Raw genomic sequence first — 21,297 nt, forward strand, 5'->3', positions numbered from 1 at the left:
AATTCTTTGCTGCAAACAAAAGGCTATGCCTCATGACCTTCATGATTATGGGGTTGAGTAGTGTCAGAATTTGAACATGTATCATTAGGTTATCCAATATATCATTTCACTCATGTTTGCTTTACAAAATGTTTTTAGAAAGAAAAAAACTATGAAATCAATTGCAATTATTCATATGTTTGGTTCACATAGAATGAAATATGTTTTCTATTTGGTTTGGTTTACATAGAATGAAATATGTTTTTTGTTTTGTTTGCAAATTTTCAACGTCAATGGAAGCTAATTAGGTAATATAACCAAAATGATATTTTATTGATCTTTTGTAATTTGTTATTATTTTTAAAAGAAAATGATAAAACTTCCATTTTTACCCATTTAAACCTACATGGGGTTATTCATGTGGGCGAGTGTGTAGGTGTAGGTGTAGGGTGGGATGACGTCGGTGTTGGTGTTTTGGCATAAAACTTTTATCGTAGGTGTGTAAGTGTGAGTGTGGGTGTCGTGAGGCTGTTGTGTGGGGGTGTTTTTGTGGGTGTGGCGGTGAGTTTGGTGCGAGAATCTTACAACGCATTTAACCAAGAAGGTTTAGGAAATAAGTGAATAAATGATATAAATCAAAGAGCTAACTTGCATAAATTTATTGATATAGAGCTTATACGTTTCCTAAAGAAATACTATTAGTTGAGATGTTAAAGTATTACGATAACAAGTGACAAGAGATGATGGTTTTTACTGTGTTTGATCTCTCAATACAAAGTTTAAGTTTTATAGTTAAACTGTGTAAATCATTTCATGAATGTCTCCATTTAGAAATACAAATTTTACATCCATCTAATGTAGATATGGGTCAAAACGAGACGGCTGTGCACCAACACCAATATGGTTGTAACGTGAAACATAACCAACATATTAACACCAATATGATTGCAAATTTGCAAGATAACTAACATATATTCAAGTGACCTCAAGTCATTTGTTGTAGTTGTGATATGATTATTTAAAATTCCATGTTCGTATACATCCACAACACTGTGGAATTCACTTATGTGTACTTTCATATCAAGTTGTATGTTACACTCCTATACATTACACTCACTATTATCATAATCGTCTCCACTATTTTCAGAACCATATATACTCTCAATAAAGAAAGCATGTCCACTCTCATTATAGAAAACATCTCCAGTATCATCACTCACCATTCCATCTAGAATACCCAATCCTACTTTAGTTTCACAACCATTTTGGACATTGTACTAAATATCACACTCATAAAAGACTGAATAGTCATCTAAAAATGGTTCAAATTCATCAACTCTCACATTATAGACCCCCCCCCCATCAGCTTGACATCATAAAAAACTGAATTCTCCTCTAAAAATGGAAATTGCAATCAACATCATAACTTTCCACATGTTCTTTAGACTTAACTTCATGATTAACAAAATTACCCTTAGATACTTCTTTTCGAGTTTTAGTTTCATATTTAATGACCAGTATCTTTTTTTTATATGTTACCCATGGTATCTCCTTCATTCACATCAATGACATTACTTTGTTGGCTAAACATCGATCCATGTTGTTGAGAACTCTTTTCCATGCCGTGGACATGCATTTTACCCAAAATTCATTTTGGCTTCAAGTACCCCTAACTTTTTGTTTCAACTTTGTGTTCAATGATGTCACAACATGAAATTTTTAGACCTAGCAAAGCCTAAACCCAAACCTAGTACAAGTGAATCTACATTGCACTCCTCGTTGCATTGTATCCTCTATAGCCTTAAGGGCTTGTTTAGAAGCTTGTAACTAAGCTTGGATTAAAAACTAAATTAGTTTAAGCTTGTATAATTCAAGTATTAAAAAAGGAAAAGGGTTAAAACAATAAATATTCACCATTAAATGGTGAATTCGGTCAAGGAATAAAAACAAATGAGAAATCGGTTCTGGGAATCAAAATATCAACTTGATTTTGGTTCTTACACTTCTAGAACATTAAAAATTCGGTCCATAATCCAAAGAAACAAAAGAGAATTTGGTCATGGAAAGGAATTGATTCAAGAATTCGGTTTCTAGAATCTTTTCTAATATTGTTTTCGGTCCTAAATTCAATACAAGAAGTGTGTTCGGTCTAGGTGTGACCGAATTCACTTTCTATTGGACCACCATAACCGAATTCTCCATTCCCTTTTGACGAAGAAACCGATTTCATCCCATGATAATCCCTTTGACACACTTTCCTAAGCTTACATTCAGCGCCTCATAAGTTCCTTCACATATAAGTCACAACTTAGATCTATTTCTCTCATTTCCCACAAGCACTAAACGAAAACCTTCTCATTCTCTCTCAAATTTGCCTTCACAATATCATTCTCAGTAAACTTCTCATTCTACAAACTCTCTCAAGTATCATCCTTCATATCCATCTTCAAAGTAGTTAGAAATTAAGTCCCTGGATATTCAATCTTCAAACTTGATTTCCTTTGAGTACATAGTAAGGTCTTATGATCTAAGTATCTTTATATTATATTTCATTCTAGTTTCAAATATATTCACACACTATTTTGTGTTTTAAAACCATTAGGAACACGACATCTTTCCCGTAATCTAGTCTGAATGTCACCGTTTCTATTTTGTATTCAAAACTGTTACCACACATAAGGTAAGTTCATACCCCAATATTTTTCTAAGATTTTTCAATGTTTTAGGGGGGGGGGGGGGGGGAATACAAGTGAAACACAAGAAATTGTGTGTTTAAAAGTATAATTTACTTATTATGTTTTCTTACCGTTAATATGTATTTAAACGTGAAACTTGTTAAAACATTGAAATAAGTTATAATATGTATAGTTTATGGATCATATGAATTGTTTTACAAAGTCTAGGTTGAAACATGGAAATAAACTTATAAACTGTAATAAATATAGTTTATGGATCTTTTTATAAAAAATTACATGTTATTTATTAAAAGAATTTTTGCATTATTACTTGTAAATTTGTTGAAGCTAATTGTGAGGCATGTCTTTGTGTACTTACCTAAGTACCAATAAAAGTCTATCCTTATAAACCAAAGTTTCCTAGATGGAGAGCTTGAGTTTGTGTATAGATCTATATGGGATTGTCAATCCTGCACCAGCTACAGTTTGACCGGTAGGTTTGTGGGTGAAAAACATCATTAATGTTTACAACATCTGCAATACGTCATAAGGTAGAACATCCATCAGTATGGTTATAAGAACTCACGAGAAGAAAACAACGATACATATACGTAGTAATATACTTTTCTTAAATAGTCTCAAGAGATAATAACTATATGATTACTCAATATATGCAATAGGGTTATATAAGATTGATGTCCGGTAGACAGTGGAATGTGTGACCTCCGCCTTACTTCCTGATCCTTGTTTGGTTGTGGACTTAGGGCAGATTCACCCATTCAACTGTCTGCTCAATATTGGTTATATACTACTCGTATGTACTAAGTGATTATAGGAGGGTAATATCGTCGCCTCGAGTTTTCAGGGTAAACACATCTTTAACTAGTTTTTACTTATAGATAAAACGAGGTATCATTAAACTAAGTATGATAATTATACTTGTGCTTTTCGGTTATAGATCGATTAAGACTACAAATAAGTTTTATGGAAAATATAGGATTTTTCGGGATAAACATCGCTATTTTTACAAGCAAACATATTTATAGATGGTTTAATACTTAATTACAAACTAGTATAACATAAAGGACCTGTAATGGTAAATTCTATAATTCCTTAGTTTATACGTCAGAGTTATATATAAATAATATACGATAGATAGTAGAATGTGTAACTTCTGTCTCATTTCCTATTCCTTGTTTGGTTTGTGGGCTTAGGGCAGATTTACACATTCAACTGTCTGTTCGATATTAGTTTATATATAACCAGTATGAATTACGTGGTTGTAGAAAGAACTATTGTGGTCACCATTTTACTAAGAATCATTATTGTTAATTATGTGATTACTTAGTGAATACGTCAGGGTTATATATAATGAAGTTATGATGGGCAGTGGAATGTATGACTTCCGCCTTACTTCATGTTCCTTGTTTGGTTGTGGTCTTAGGGCAGATCCACACATTCAACTGTCTATTCAATATGTATTATATATAATTTTTATTCACTAAATGATTGCAGAAGGAATAGACACGGTCATTGTCACAACTAGCATTTTAGCTAGGAAATTCTATTCTAGTGTAATCATCCAACTATTGTAAAACATATACTCTAAGTAAATATCACTCATTGCTCATTTAAATTCACCTCTCATGTTCAACAAAGAGTCTGGAACCCTAAGAACCCTGGTTTAAGTCCATTATGGACTAGAATTTTCTTATTGGGCCTAATGGACCAATAAGCATTTAATTCAACTATATTGGGCTTAGAAACCCTATTTGGATTCTAATTGGACCCAATTCATAAATCTATAATATTTTGGATCATTTGGGCCTAGAATGATTCATTTTAACCTGATGGGCCTTATTGGCCCATAAATGGAATAATTAGCCCTAATGGGCCATAAACTCATTCCTTTATACCATATTGGGCCGTGAACATCAATGAATGCCTAATGGGCCGAAAATTAATATTGGGCCTAGGATATTCGAACAAAACCAAGAAATTAAGCCCAACACCATTTTTCCTTCATTCCATTAGGCCATTCTCGGCCCAAGTAAAAAAAAAGGAAAAAAAAAGAGAAAAGAGAAAGGAAGGGGAGGATTTCTTAACCCTTTACACATAATCTTTATTTGTTGGGTATCCATGCAAGGGTGCATGTACCCATGCACCTATCACACCACCATTAATCAACTCCATATCTCTCCCCTCTCTTCTTCTACTCACGACTGAGAGCAAGAAACACACACACACACACACACATCTTCAATATTTCTTTCAAAACTCTCTCAAACACTCAAGAACACCCTCTTTCCTTCCATCCAAGTTTTCGAGAATTCCAAGTGTTTCAAGAAGATCTTCACCAAAGATCATCAATCCTAGGTAAGTCATCGTCACATCCAAGCTAAGTAACTTCATTATTCTGCTAGATCACTCCTTCTAAACATTTTTTTGTGATCATACTCTTAGAAAACCCCCTATGTTCAAGATCTACTCAAGGAAGACTTGCTAGGGCCGAAACCTCCATGTTTTCTTCACCAAACCAAGAACAAACAAGCAAGGTGAGTTCATACCCCCTTGTTTTCGGTTTTCATATGATTTTTGGGGGAGAATGCAAGTAAAATGTGTAGATCTATGTGTTATATGCATGTATTGTGTGATTTCTTAGTTTATTTTGTAAAAATGTGTTAGATCTTAACAATCTCGATATTTTAAGTAACCTTGAGCAAAGATCCATGAAGTAAGACACTTTATACATAATATTATTGCTCCTTCTTGTCTTATCTTGAAAATTTTGTCTTTTAGGTCTACCGGGTGTCAAAATTTCTTCACAAACGTGGAATATGATGTATATACTCCATTTGTAAAGTAATACCCAAATTTATATTCATGTACATTCACTGTGAAAGGAGCATCTGGTGGCTTTCCTGACAAAAGATCCTTGAATATTGGTTACTGATCAAGAACGTTTACATCGTTGTTGGAACCTGCAACCCTAAAAAAGAGTATGCCAAATCCATAATTCTTGGGAAGTAACAACCTCTAATACCAACAAAGGCATTCCATGATGATCACTTTACTATTGGCCTTTCCACACCATGGGACAATTTATCCATATCCACTTTGTGAAATCAATGCTTCCAAGAATACTTTGAAAACTCTGTCTTTGTTTGTGCGCCACATATAGTTGTTTCATATCATTCAATGGTGATTTGCGCAACTAACTATCATCAAAGGTTTCAACACCTCTTTACAATCTATAGAAACTTTCTCAGGCAATTCTCTCGGAAACTCTCATATAATCGTTAAGTGAATCGGGTGACTCCCCCATATCCATAATCTTAATCGTCGAAACACATTTATGTAACCATGTGAAACCTCACTTACCTCTAGCATCGTACCTCATTTGGAAAAGTTCATATTTAAGCATATATTTAATAGGTAAAAATGTGTATTTATTTTATCAAAAAGCTACATTATAATTTACAAAACTTGAAAGAAACAATACCAGCTTTCCAATGTGTTGACTATCCGTTCAAACACATTTTTTCGCAAACAAACCTTCTTTTTAAATCGCTAGGTTGGCAGACACAATTATCCGAAAAATAATCGTTAACTAGACATCTATACCCTTCTTCACGATCTCAGTTTAACGTCGCACATCATGTAATTAGTGGAGCGTGATCTAGTTGTAGAATACAAGTACATCATAGTCGCAAAGATATTGACATCGTGGTTATCATCTTTAAACGTTTGAAAAGGATCAAATGGATCCATTTTTTATTTTGAATAATTGAAAGTTTATATGAAATAGAAAGAAAGAAAAGAAAGTGGTAAAAATTGGTATTGTTTTTATGTCTTTATATGTGAGTTAAATTGAAAAAAAAATTACTTTGTGATCGTTCCTCAACGGTCTAAATTGTGACCAATTGCAGGCCAATTTCAATTTGTTGCCTCTCGTTTCCACGAAAACACACAACATAAAGGCTAAAAATGCCCAAGTGGGCGATGTTGCACACTATAACGTCCACATATTCAGTTTAGTCAATTTAGAGACAATAAACGTCAAAAAATGACTTTTCAATGGAAGAACGCTAAAATCCGAGGTATAACGAAGAAGTTATGACCTGTCAAAGTTTTGCAGAAAAATCGGCACGACTCCGCATAACGTAAAAAGTGAGTTTTTGATAAATTACTTTTTAGCCTTATAAATCAAAACTAAAGTCGTAGTATACTTTAAACCGAGAACTTGCATAAAAAACGTCTAAATTTAACTTCATATAAGGAAGTTAAGATCTCGAAGTCTATGTATTATATGCATGTCTTGTGTGATTTCTTAGTTTATTTTGTAAAAATGTGTTAGATCTTAACAATCTAGATATTTTAAGTAACCTTGAGCAAAGATCCATGAACTAAGAAACTTTATACATCATATTATCGTTCCTTCTTGTCTTATCTTGAAAATTTTGTCTCTTGGGTCTACCGGGTGTCAAAATTCCTTCACAAACATGGAATACGATGTATATATTCCATTTGTAAAGTAATACCCAAACTTATATTCATGTACATTCACTGTGAAAGGAGCATCCGGTGGCTTTCTTGGCAAAAGATCCTTGAATATTGGTTACTGATCAAGAACGTTTACATCGTTGTTGGAACCTGCAACCCTAAAAAAAGTATGCCAAATCCATAATTCTTGGGAAGTAACAACCTCTAATACCAACGAAGGCGTTCCATGATGATCACTTTATTATTGGCCTTTCCACACCATGGGACAATTTATCCATATCCACTTTGTGAAATCAGTGCTTCCAAGAATACTTTGAAAACTCTATCTTTGTTTGTGCGCCACATATAGTTGTTTCATATCATTCAATGGCGATTTGCGCAAATATTTATCATCAAAGGGTGAAAACCCTTGAAATTAGGGTTTCATCCAGACTGGCAGACTCGCCGCGTAGCCCACTTAAATCGGGTGCAAATCCCGTCTTTACTCGACGAGTGGGGCTGCTGACTCGTCGAGTACCCCCCTTAAGAAATGAAAATTACTTTATTTAAATCACATACCAGAAATGGGGCATTACAATTTGAGCTTATAATGTTGAATATCACATGTTGATACACCATAAACTCGAGATTTACAAGTCTCATGTTTAATAGAGTAAATTTATCCTTTGGATAATCGCATGCTTAATACTTATGTGTTGAAATACTTGTGTAAAAATGTATTTATCATATGTAGCTTCATAAAAAATCATGATGCACATGTTCATTAACACATTTGTTATACAAAAATTTGTGGACATGGGTTTGGTCACTCAAAATTTTCGAAATCATAGTGTATATATATATATATATATATATATATATATATATATATATCCATGTACTTTTGGATACATACATACTCCCCTTTTAAAAATCTACACTTATATTTGGATAAAATATTGTGTTTATCATTTATGGTGTTACAAAAGTCGTGACAGATTTGAGTTAAACTTAAACAACATATTTTGTGTTATAAACTTGCAAAAATCGGTAAAAAGGATGTTAAAAATAATCACAAAGTTTGATATTTTACTAAAAATAATGTTATTAGTAAAATACTCATAAACTTGTTTATCATCATTTTTGGATGGTTTATAACCCAAGATAAGATGATACTTATGCAACATATGTTACAACTAGACACATTCACTAAAGTCTATTTATATAATATGTTGTAAATGGTTTAACAGAAATCATATACAAAACAATTTTATGACAGAAAAATGTTTGTGTCATAAACTGTCTGACATAAAACTTATATTGCATGAGTAATAAGTTGTGTGTCACGAATTTACACTAGTACAGGTATTTCATTATACAATAAATAGATTCGAAATTTGCGTAAATTCGTTAATGCTCTAGTGAGACACTGTATTCACCATACCTACCTAGTGTACACTCTAAGTCTTATAGTTATAGCCAGAGTTTCCTGGAGGGAGAGCGAGATAATTGTGTATAGATCTATACGAGGATTGACACCCACACCTAAGTTGTTCGGTACAGCTAGACGGGCCCAGTCTAGGGTGACAAATATGTTACTGCATCCGACACCTGAAGAACGTCATGACAGGCATAACAGTCATATCAAGCCTTGTTATAATGACTTACATAGTGATTAACAACACTATCTTGATTTAAAAATAAAAAATAAAAAATAAAAAAAATAAAAAAAACCTTACACTTCATTGGTTTTTATATATTATAAAACTAAACACCATTTCAGTACTTTGTTAACACTAATCCAGTCTTATGGTTTATGACTACTGTTTCATACAATCAACAAATATGGGAGTTTTGGGGAACATACATTCACATGATTTAAAGGAAAAGTGCATACATATATTCTTGGTTTTGGAAACAAACATACAATTCACTTTTATGGAAAATATTGGATATTCTGGAAACATACAAAATTTTTGTCAAGAAAAACATATACAAACTATTTTCATAATAAAATGTTTATGAACTCACCAATATTCTATGTTGAAGCTTTTCAAAACGACTTGTATTATAAGGAAACCAGTAAGCAGATACTCGAACCATGGATTTTGGATATTTTGCTGCATTATGAAATTTACAATTATGTCAATTTTGTGTATCATTTGAACAATTACAAATTGTAAACTTATGAAGATTATAGTCTTAATGTATGTCGTTTGGTGGCTATGTCTATTTATATTCAATTGTGATTATACAATACAATGACGTCATCCGCCCCCAGACGTTTCCGCCGTCCTAGTTCGGGGGTGTAGCACATACCTCCTTCATTCTAAGTCATTTTTCGACGTTCATTATATCCACGGAAAGGTAACGAGAAGCTATACACTTTTATCAACTCATCCTCGCCTTAAGACTTCCCGGACAAAACCTAAAATTCATAAAGATTCGAATTGCAAAATCACTGATATACCCTTGGGCTCCGAAACACAATCGAACACTTGGATCACTTAATCTATAAGACTCTCATCCAAGAAGAGCTAGTATCTCTTCCCCTTAGGCCTAAAGCCTTATGATAATTGATGATTCAGGTCATGTCCCCGAATAATGAAGCGATTCAAAATCGAGTGTTACAACTCATCCTCGCAATAGTTAGACTCATATGAGAGCTGTACAGTATGGTCGAATCAATTACTTTGAGATTATTTAATCTAAGCTGAAAGTGACTTAACATACTTATCAAATAACATGCGACCCCACCCTTGAGTCCTAAATCACTAATACTGTCTCGACCCATCTTGATTCCCCTTAGCTGCTTTCCAAAAGCAGCCAAGACCTCCTAGGTCCCATCTTACATGCCGAATAACCGATTCACTGGACTTCCACCTGGTTACGGAGAAAATTAGTCTCAGAAAGTCGCACCATGTGACTTCCGAACAAAGGCCTCATCTGATAACAATTTCCTTAGCTATCTCGCCACTATGGTTCCAAAAACCTTTCTGATTCAACCAATTATCATAAGCCATCAAACTGACATCACCAAATCCAATGCTAAAAGTGAATGGTACATGGCCATCTGTAGTATTATATCACAACCGACCTCATACGGCCCACCACTTTCTTAATCCCAAAAATGATGTGTCGTTCACGGCCTCACATCCTAACCTACCTTGGTCTAATCCCCACCTGATGAAATCCTTAAGCCAAATCATAGATTTGTCATACCCACGCAGCTACTCAAGAACCGGTGAATGCTACGGGCCACCCCCACAGTCTTATAACACTCCAATCTATCTGTCGCCCTAGTGAATGCTACAACCACCCTCCAGTCTTACAATACTCATATCTTTCCATGGCCAACGTCTATGGTCTAACCGCTCATATCCTTAACGTTTGATTGAATCTTTAACTTGCTTTCATTTTCCAACCATTAATGTTAGTGGAGATGAAGTGTTGGCGTAAATAGAGAAGTCATGGTCACCCTATGATTGATTGGTCATTTGTTCCAACATTGGGTCATGCAGCCAACTGTTATGTTCAAACATTTAAGGATTCATCTTAAGGTTTCTTAAAAAAAACCACAAAGAGAATTATTTAAACCTCCACCATCCTTTCAATCCTATAAACTTTGTAATTATAAAAAAAAATTCTTTATTTTAATAAAGTTACTATATATTGTTTATAAAATTATTTTAAAATTTTAAAAATCAAATATTTAATTATCTAAAATCATATTTATATTTATTATTGTTTTTATTTATTTATTTTTATATTTCTGATTTATAATTTTTTAAATTTTTTTTACAATGTAGACAAATATGCTTCATTTAATATAATATTATTTTTTTTACGTTTGTTACGTTGATCCAAGGATTAATCGGGTACCATTAATTGCTAATTTGTTGAATTATAAAAAATTAAATAAGACTAATATCATATCAAAGTTCGTAAATACCACTAATATGTAACGTCCGGGTTTCAGTGCTAAGCATATTTATCAATGTAATAGTCTAGGTCAACTCTTGTAACTCTTTTTGAAGTAATAAAGGCGAAATATTTGAGTATTATGTGAATTATGTTTATTTATATGCTTATTATTTAATTATAAATATATAATTAATAAAAGATAAAAATAAGTGTCAAAATTAAAGTGTGAGATAAGCCCGATATCTTTATATAAAGTTGTAGTGGTCGAAACAAGGATTCCGAGGATATAAAGAACGCCAAAATCCGAGTTATAACGAAGAAGTTATGACCTGTTGAAGTTTCGCGACGGAACCGGCACGATACCAGGAAGCGTAAATAGTGAATTTACGATAGAGCAAGATTTAGCCTTAGCGATCTAAACGAAAGTTGTAGAATATGTTAAACTAAGAACATCGATAAAAAGAACGCCCAAATTTGACTTTGTATGAAGAAGTTATGATTTTTCGAAGTGTACAGCCCGGAATTCGAATATTAGATCGAGCGATTTTTAGCCGACACGACCTAAACGAGAATTTAAGATCTCATTAAAAGTAGCGTAATGAGAAAAACATGGGCGAAAACGGACGTCGGATGAAGAAGTTATGAGAATTTAACGGACCAATTATGTCCCGGCCTGTTAATAATATAAAATTTAAAATCGAGTCCAAATTAGCCGACGAAGTCTAAATGAAAATTGTATAGTACATTCCCACCTTCGTGTGGATAAAAAGAACGTCGAAAATGGAGGTCGTATGCGAAAGTTACGAATTTTTGAAGTTGTAACTCGAATTTGCGAAGCTGGTGCAAAGGGGATAACGTGGCTCGATCAGGTCGTAGCTTGCGGATGACGGTCTGGTCTTCGGATTCAGACACCTGGCCTCGCTACGCCTTGTGTACGAGAGGAACGCCCCCGGTCCGAGTACGCCCCACGTTGGAAGAAGGCTACGCCCAGTGGACTTCGGATTGAGCGGTTCGGAGGAGTGCCACGATGACCCAGCAACGAAGCGACGAGTGTAGTACGACCGAGCCACTACGCCCAGCGTAGGTCCAAGGTACACCCAGCGTATCGAGGCCTCGCAGCCTATAAAAGGGGACCAAGGGCAGCTTCATTTCTTGCACCTTTCCACCTTCTTTCTCTCACTACTTTCTCTCTCTAAGTGCTATAAACCCCCCTAAGCCCTAGATAAAACCCCTAGCTCCCGAGGGAAGCCCCGACGCTCCCGGAGTCCTGAGAAAAAGAGCCTTTCAGTTTCGAAACGCTGCTCCAATTAAGTTCCGGTTTTCGATAAAATTCGTTGTAAGTGTGCTACGCTTACACAATTTTTGATATAGCTTTCAAATAATTATAGGAATGTTATTAGGTCCTTAAAATAATTATTTGGGCTATTATTATGAGTTATATTGAGTGTTATTAACACTTATATAATAATAATAATAGTCAGACTAGTTAATTGTCGCGGTTATCGTTAGACTAAACCCTAGTGGTATTGGTACTAGGTTTTATCGATGGAAAATCGTTTTGAGAGTATCGAAGCGTTGCCCGAGTACTGAGTCACCACCTTTCAAGTGAGTGCATAGTTACTTTCAGCTTACACATAGATATGAAGTATTTTATATAAATTATGTGCTATGTGTGCATATTACCTGAATACTTGCTATCTAGGCTGGATGAACATTTTTATACATGTTTTCAATGATTTAAACTTTATATGTATTTTATATCTACGAAAATGTTGGGGTAAAACATGGTAGATGTATTAGTTGTTGTGTGATGAAATGAAATAATGAGAGGCCTCGTTATAGATGTTATTGATGATCTAGTCATCTAGCGGAGTGTAGATGATGACCACGGACTATTCTAGACAGTCCAGTGGAACACTAGCAGGCTCGCAACCTGTAAGTGTTTATTCGAACTGTGTGTTTATTCGAACTGTGTGCTCATTAGATGTACTCCATCCCCCACATGGTTGCCTTAAGGACATTTATTGCTGAGGAATCCCTTTGAACTGACTGACCAAGATGTCGGTGGCCTTTCGTTGGGGGCCTGGGCAACAGGCAGCCTTCGAGGCTCTCAGACAGCGATTGTACGAGGCACCAATTCTCACCCTGCTAGAGGGTGTTATTGATTTTGTGGTTTATGGTGACGCTCTGATAACGGGCATGGGTACGGTACTGATACAATGGGGTCACATGATAGCAGGTTTCGGGAATCAGGTTAGAGTTCTGTTTAGGACTCAAGTGTATTGGCGTGTTAGGTCGAGTGCGTGTTCGACCCGGTTCGGAAAGTGTTGTAAGTCTGCGGGTGTAGCCGTAGCATTCACTAGTAGCAGATAGTGTTAGGGTGTTGTAAGTCTGCGGGTGTATCCGTAGCATTCACTAGGTTGGCAGATAGTGTTAGAGTGTTGCAAGTCTACGGGTGTAGCTGTAGTATTCACTAGCAGCTAGCTAGTGATAAAGTGTTGTGAGACTGCGGGTGTAGCCACATCATTCACTAGGTTAGTAGATAGTGTGAGCACGTTGTTAGGACGTAGAAGGAATAGTCGTACCCACCAGTTCGGGTGTAGCGGTAAGGATAAGGAAATCCACGGATTGGATTTCGGAATTTCCTAGATGGATTGGATCTGGTGGAGCCAGTGATTGGACTGTAGGAGCGCCACTATAGTTATTGGATCGGGAAAGAAATGGATTGTATAAGAAGTCATGTGAGATAAGGCTACCATTGGTCAAGTAGCAATCACTTTTAGTCTTAGTTTTGATGATGACAGGATTCGACGCAAGGAACCGATCGGTTAGATCAGAAAGTAGTAGAGTCAAAGTAGCATGATAATTAGAGGCAACTAGTTCCAGAGAAGGTTTCGTTCACAGTTCGTGTGAGGCAACTAAGTAGGGAGTCCTTTGTCTCCGCATCCGGGTGGAAACCCAATATTTCAGAGGATTGGCAAGCGAATTAAGCCCCATGAGGTCTTGGTAGCTTTTGGTAAGCAGCTATGTAGCCACATACTGCCTCAGGGAGTTTAGTGTTCGAGCAATTTCTGTGTTTGGGCAGTGTTCGTATTCGTGTTTTAGGTTGCAAGTACACACGGATAGCTAGATGATTTGGGGAGTGACAAGTGACTCACAACAAGATTAGCTGAGCCTTGGCTAAGTGTAAGTGATTTATAGGGATAATTGGGTCTGTGCACCTTTTTATAGTGAGGACCTAAAAGCTACCAGTTGCTCAAGTAGTCAGTTGAGGGGTAAACATGCTAGATTCATCGATTATGACTCAGTATGAGTGGTCTGTCAGGTAATCAGACCATCTCAAGATAGTAGATTCAGACGAAGTGGATGTGATCCCATTACGAGGAGTTCGTTCATATGAGGATATTAGGGCTTTGCGAAGATTGGTCACAGCTACCCTGGGAAGGCTAGGGTGTGCTCGGGAAGAAGACTACGTTACTTTAGTGGCTTGGTATGTAAGGATTGGTAAGGAATGATTTCAAGGATGAAATCTAATTTAAGTGGGGGGAGTTGTAAAACCCCGTTTATTTATTAGTTAAATAAATAAATTAATGAACGAATGGTAGCCTGAAATAAATAATTATATATGCAGAGTGTTGGGTTCGAGGAGTTAGTTGCCACATTTTTAGAAGTCGGGGGTTAAACGTGTGAGAGTCGGACTCAGTTTGTAAATATTTATGAAGACAAGGGTTCCGTGGTAATTACTTGGGATTAATGTAAAAGGAAATGAGGTGGAGGGGTTGATTATGTCATAATTAAGATATTGGGGGCTGTTTGGTAACTTTTGTACCTAAGTTGTAAGGATTTTAAGGCTGAGGGTCTAAACAGTAAATTTCAGATCTTGATTGAAAAGTTTCTAATGGGGAGGGACTAAACTCATCAATTGTGTAAAGGAATATGTTTGATGGGAGCGGGACTTTAACCCAACATATTTCTTCCCTCCTGTTGTATTGCTGAAGAGTAACCCTAGATCGTCACTTCCCCATCCGCCGCAACCATTGGAACGAGTTCAACCGCTGCTGCCTCGCTAAAGATCGCCGCCGTCGCAGCCCTGCTACCGTCAACGACGTGTTCATCGAGATGGCCGCCAAGACTGACGATCAAGTGGGGTTTTGTTGCTGTGAAGGTCGTGAGTGACCGTAAAATCTATGGTAAGCCCATTTTCCGCCTCTCCCTCTCTTCTCCTTTTCTATACTCGGTGATTCGGCACCGTATACACCGGTTGCTGCCGCTGGCAGCCCTTTAGTCGCCGTTTTGGGCCGCTGCCGCCATTGGTCGCCGTTTCTGTGACATTCCGGCGATGTGTTGCCGCCTTATAGGTGGTTGAATGCATGAGTGTTTGCTTTAGGGGTCATTTTAGAAGCTAATAATGGAGCAGCGTACGTTTTTGTGGGCAAGAATCAAGAGATCACGGTGGTGGCTGTCATCGCAAACCACCGGTGTTTGCTGCTGTTCACCATTTCATGTTATCACCACCGTCGGACGCCACCAGGTGGGTGGCTGGATCTATTTCACAAGCTGCTATCAATAGTGTGTGTATGTGTGTTTTATTTGGTTGGAAAATCGGGAATGCCACCACCGCCACCGTGAGATGGTGGCTACCGCCATGTGCCGCCTGTGTATGTGTGTTTATTTTAGTATAGTGTGTGTGTGTGTGTGTGTGTTATTTCGTGAGCTCATTGTAATTGTAAAAATTGAAATAATGGAAAGAAATCTCAAACCACCACCGTAGGGTGGTGGCTGCCGCTATCGGCCGCCGTGTCGGGTGACGGTGTGCTTTGATGGTGTTTGGACTCATTTGGATGATTGGACAAGGGACCAAGAAACCCTAATGGGCCCAATGAGGCTTAATGGACTTAATAAACCCTGATGGGCCCAATAATGCTTAATGGACCCAAAAGCCCAAACATGTGACTAATAGGTGTAATAAACCCTAATTGGCCTAAGGAAAACCCTAATGGGCTTAATGATATTTTAGTGGGCTTAATAAATGGGTTAGTCTTTGGGTGGGAAAACACTAATGCCAATTAAACCCTAATTTCGAGAATTAATCGGACACACAAGAATTATTTAATAACTTGAGATATTGAATAATAAACTTTGGCAAAGATTAATCTAAGCGATAATGGAATCAATGGATTAAGTCCTTAATGGATTAATTCCTTAATGGGTTAAGTAGGAAACTTAACCCTAATCGGCATTTTATGTGAAACCCTAACTTCACTTGGGTTTATTGTTGGGCCTTTCTATTGGGTCTTGATGATTGGATTATTAATGGGCCATCCAAGAATAATTATATGGACTAAAATAATTTAATGGGCTTAGGGTAAGTCCCATGTAAGGGGTTGGGCCCAATTTGGAAAATTAGGCTATAAATGGGCTATAGCTTGGGCCTTAATGCTTATATGATATTGGACCATTAGACTGTCAAAGGTTAGACTGGACTTTTGGTTGGGCCTTAGAATGAGATCATATATAGGCCTAGGCCCAATTTGGAAAATCGGGCCATGCGTTGGGCTTTGATTCCTAGTCGACTTTGGGCCTATATATTAGGCCTTGGGCTTGAATAAGCCAAGCTAGGGGTAATGTAGTAATTACCCAAAGAATGTACTTATGGTTATGTACTGGGACCCAATTATTAATTGGGTGTTATTTTGGTGTTGATAGTTCGGGAATCTGTCAGCCAGCAGCTGGGGTCGAGTCTGTGGGACTTCAGCAAGTGTGGGATTGTGTCTTTGGGACTTCAGCAGTGTGAGGTGACTTACCTTCCAGTAGCGGTGGGTCTAAGGCCACAATGTCGGCCCACCAGTAGGAGATGTATGATAGATGATTGTCTTTGTGATATCATCTAGGTTTGCTACTACCTGATATGTTATATGCTAGCATGATATGTTGTATGTGATAGTAGTGGAGTTCGGTTGTTAGGACCGATGGGTAGTCAGATACCCCAGATACGTCTGACAGTATGTGATGATATGTTGCATGCTAGCTTGTTATATTTCATGCGATAGAGGTAGTAGGAGGGGACTAGTCCCCGAGATTCACTTGTTAGGACCGAAGGTGTAACAGCCCGGATTCCTAAGTATTATTCATTCTTTCATTTTTGGTATTTTGTGAGGAGACTCGACGAGTTGGAGCTCAAACTCGCCGAGTAGGATTGCGATTTTGGACAAGGTTCGCGTCTGGACTCGGCGAGTCCAAGGAGTGGACTCGGTGAGTCCATGCTGTTTAATGAAACCCTAATTCCCCGGGTTTGGAGCCTATTTAAGGGCACTTATAGCCTCCTATTGCGGCTACCAGTCCCTTGAGAGAACCCTAGGAGTGCTAATTCGTTTTGGGAGAGAGTAAGTGACTTTTGGGCCTTTGTATTCTTTTTTTAGCAAGAGGAAGGTGGCAAGAGCAAGGAGGAGGTGAGATTTCAGCAGATCCAGAGTCCAGAGGCTTCCTTTTGAGGTAATGATTCGAATCTCCTTCAGTTATAGGGTTGATCTTTAGAGTTAGGGTTTTATAACCCCTTTGGAGAGTGATTATGTGAAGCAAATGGTCCCTCTTCGAGTTTGTGCCTTGGATATGGACTCAAAGAGGTCCAGAGACCTTAACCATTAGAGCTTTTTGGGTTATAAGGGAGTCATTGGACCTAGGTGGTTATTTTGGACCAAATCTCCTTTAGATGCCTTGTGGGGGTTATACACGCATCAAGCTTCGAACTTTACGTGACATTCATGCTTGGGAAGGCCAGATCTATGGTTTGGGAAAGCAGATCTTACCTTATAAGGTCAATAAAGTTTGTGCATGGCATGAACTCACCGAGTTGTTCTTGGGACTCGGCGAGTAGGGTTGGGGTTTCACGTAAAGTGTTCAACTAGTGGACTCGCCGGGTTAGGGGATAACCCAGTGAGTTAGGGAGAGTCAGTATGGGGTTCAGTCAAGCCAGAACTCGCCGAGTTGTTCTTGAGACTCGGCGAGTTGAGTCGTGGTTGCCCTGCGATTCATGCCTGGTGGAACTCATCGAGTTAGGGAAGTACTCAACGCGCCAAGAGAGGATCCGAAGGAGTCAGTGAAAGCGTATAGACTCACCGAGTCGCTTTGATGCACTCACCGAGTCCGGTCAAAGTTTACCGTTGACCAGAGTTAACCAATGTTGACTTGATATGGTTAGTCAACCTTAGTTGTAAAAGTGCTAATTAGAGATATATTGTATTATAGGAAGATTATAGTGCGGGGGATCGAGCACGAGTGATTCCAGGGATTTGCGAGTTATTGAGATACACGAGGTGAGTCTTCTCACTATACTTTACCTTGAGTAGGTAACTAGAGTTATGTGATATAGTGCTTGTATGCTATAAATGTGTTATGTGTTGCGCTGCATTATTCTATGTGATTTATGTTGTGCATGTTTATAGAGTTAGAACCTGAGGGCTCATAGAGTTTGGGTGCACGGACCCATAGAGTTATAGCCTCTAGTGGCTAATATGTGTTATATGTGGTATTTTGGGGAACTCACTAAGCTTTGTGCTTACAGTGTTTGGTGTTATTTGTTTCAGGTACTAGTGACGATCGTGGGAAAGTGCCGGCTTGATCAGTACACACACTCGGGATTTTATGTTATGAGATCTTGGGATTTTTGTATGACATGAATGGTATTTCAAACATTGGTGTTTTTACGAATATTAAATGAATTATGTTTTTATAAATTGAGAAAAATTGTTTTGAAATTTACGGTGTTACAGAAGGGTAGTTCAGACATCCCAGATATGTCTGATAATATGTTTATGTTATGTTATATATGATAGTAGTAGTAGGGGTGAAATAGTCCCCGAGGTTCGGTTGTTAGGACCGAAGGGTAGTCAGCGCCTTAGAATGGCTCGACATGGGTAGTCAGCACCCCAGAATGGCTTGATGTGGGTAGTCAGCACCCCAGAATGGCTTGACATGGGTAGGTCGGCACCCCAGAAAGGCCGTACCGGGTAGGTCGGGCACCCCAGAAATGCCTGAAAATATATGTATGTTATGTGATTATATGGTATGTGGTATGATGGGGGAACTCACTAAGCTTCGTGCTTACGGTTTTCAGTTTTGGTTTCAGGTACTTCGTGTTTAAAGGAAAGGAGCCAGCTTGAACGCAGCGCATCACACTATGGTTTTCCGCACATGAGATCTTTGGGATTACACTCTGATATTATTTTATGATAACACGTTTGATTATTTCTACTTTGGTTTTGACATGACATGATATTACGGATGTTTTATTACACTGTTGGTTTTATGATGACGTATTTAAAAATGAAAATATTGGCCTGTATTTTTGGGATGTTACAGCGTAAATAGTGAATTCACGATAGAGAAACATTTAGCCTTAGCGATCTAAATGAAAGTCGTAGAATATGTTAAACTAAGAACATCGATAAAAAGAACGCCCAAATCTGACTTCGTATGAAGAAGTTATGATTTTTCGAAGTTTCGGATTAGCAATGTACAGCCCGAAATTTGAATTTTAGATCGAGCGATTTTTAGCGGACACGACCTAAACGAGAATCGAAGATCTCGTTAAAAGTAGCGTAACGAGAAAAAGATGGGCGAAAACGGACGTCGAATGAAGAAGTTATGAGAATTTAACGGACCAATCCTGTCCCGACCTTTTAACAATATAAAATTTAAAATTGATTCAAAATTAGCCGACAGAGTCTAAACGAAAGTTGTAGAGTACATTCCCACCTTCACGTGGATATAAAGAACGTCAAAAACGGAGGTCGTACGCGAAAGTTACGAATTTTTGAAGTTGTAACTCGAATTTGCAAAGTTGGTGCAAAGCGGGATGACGTGGCTCGATCAGGGCCGTAGCTTGCATATAACGGTCTCCTCTTCGGATTCGTACACCTAGGCTCGCTACACCTCGCGTACGAGAGGAACGCCCCGCGTCGGAAGAAGGCTACACCCAACGGACTTCGGATTGAGCGGTTCGGAGGAGTGCCACGATGACCCAGCAGCGAAGCGACGAGTGTAGTACGACCGAGCCACAACGCCCAACGTAGGTTCAAGGTACGACCATCGTACCGAGGGCAGCTTCATTTCTTGCACCTTTCCACCTTCTTTCTCTCACTACTTTCTCTCTCTAAGTGCTATAAACCCCCCTAAGCCCTAGATAAAACCCCTAGCTCCCAAGGGAAGCCCCGAGGCTCCCGGTGTCCCGAGAAAAAGAGCCTTTCGGTTTCGAAACGCTGCTCCAATTAAGTTCCGGTTTTCGATAAAATTCGCTGTAAGTGTGCTACGCTTACACAATTTTTGATATAGCTTTCAAATAATTATAGGAATGTTGTCCGAGTACTAAGTCACCACCTTTCAAGTGAGTGCATAGTTACTTTCATCTTACACATAGATAGTATTTTAAATAAATTATGTCCTATGTGTGCATATTACCTGAATACTTGCTATCTAGGCTGGATGAACATTTTTATACATGTTTTCAATTATTTAAATTGTATATGTCTTTTATATCTATGAAAACGTTGGGGTAAAACATGGGTAGATGTATTAGTTGCTGTGTGATGAAATGAAATAATGAGAGGCCTCGTTATAAATCTTATTGATGATCTAGTCATCTAGCGGAGTATAGATGACGACCACGGACTATTCTAGACAGTCCAGTGGAACACTAGCAGGCTCGCAACCTGTAGGTGTTTATTCGAACTGTGTGCTCACCAGATGTACTCCATCCCCCACATGTTTGCCTTAAGGACATTTATTGCTGATGAATCCCCTTAGCAGTAGTGTCCATCCCGATGATAGTCCTTAGACTAGGTCCCTTGTGTTAGATGTCTTAGGGACGTAAAGTGAGGATAACGGGAATGGGTAATCGGGTTTATTTGGTTTGATAAAGTTAATAAACTTATTTATTGTGGGTTGAAAACCCTATGTGCTCACCAGACTCCCAAGCCTGACCCACTCAGTTTCTTGTATTACAGGTAGTGGCGCATGAGCATAGATGTGATGTCTTGGGATGAGAGATTAATGGATTTTAGGCCTGTAAATACGGAATAATGTAGTAAGGCCTATGTTGTATTGTTTATACTTATGTATTGTATCGAACATGACATCCCGAGTCTTTTTAATGAAATACATTTCTACGGAAATGCTTTTGATAAATCTTTATCATAATATTTTTTTGGGACAAATTCCGCAACTCTTTTATTAAAAGATT

Source organism: Lactuca saligna, chromosome 3, assembly GCF_052625555.1.
Source record: "Lactuca saligna cultivar CGN05327 chromosome 3, ASM5262555v1, whole genome shotgun sequence".
In the NCBI taxonomy this organism is placed as follows: domain Eukaryota; kingdom Viridiplantae; phylum Streptophyta; class Magnoliopsida; order Asterales; family Asteraceae; genus Lactuca; species Lactuca saligna.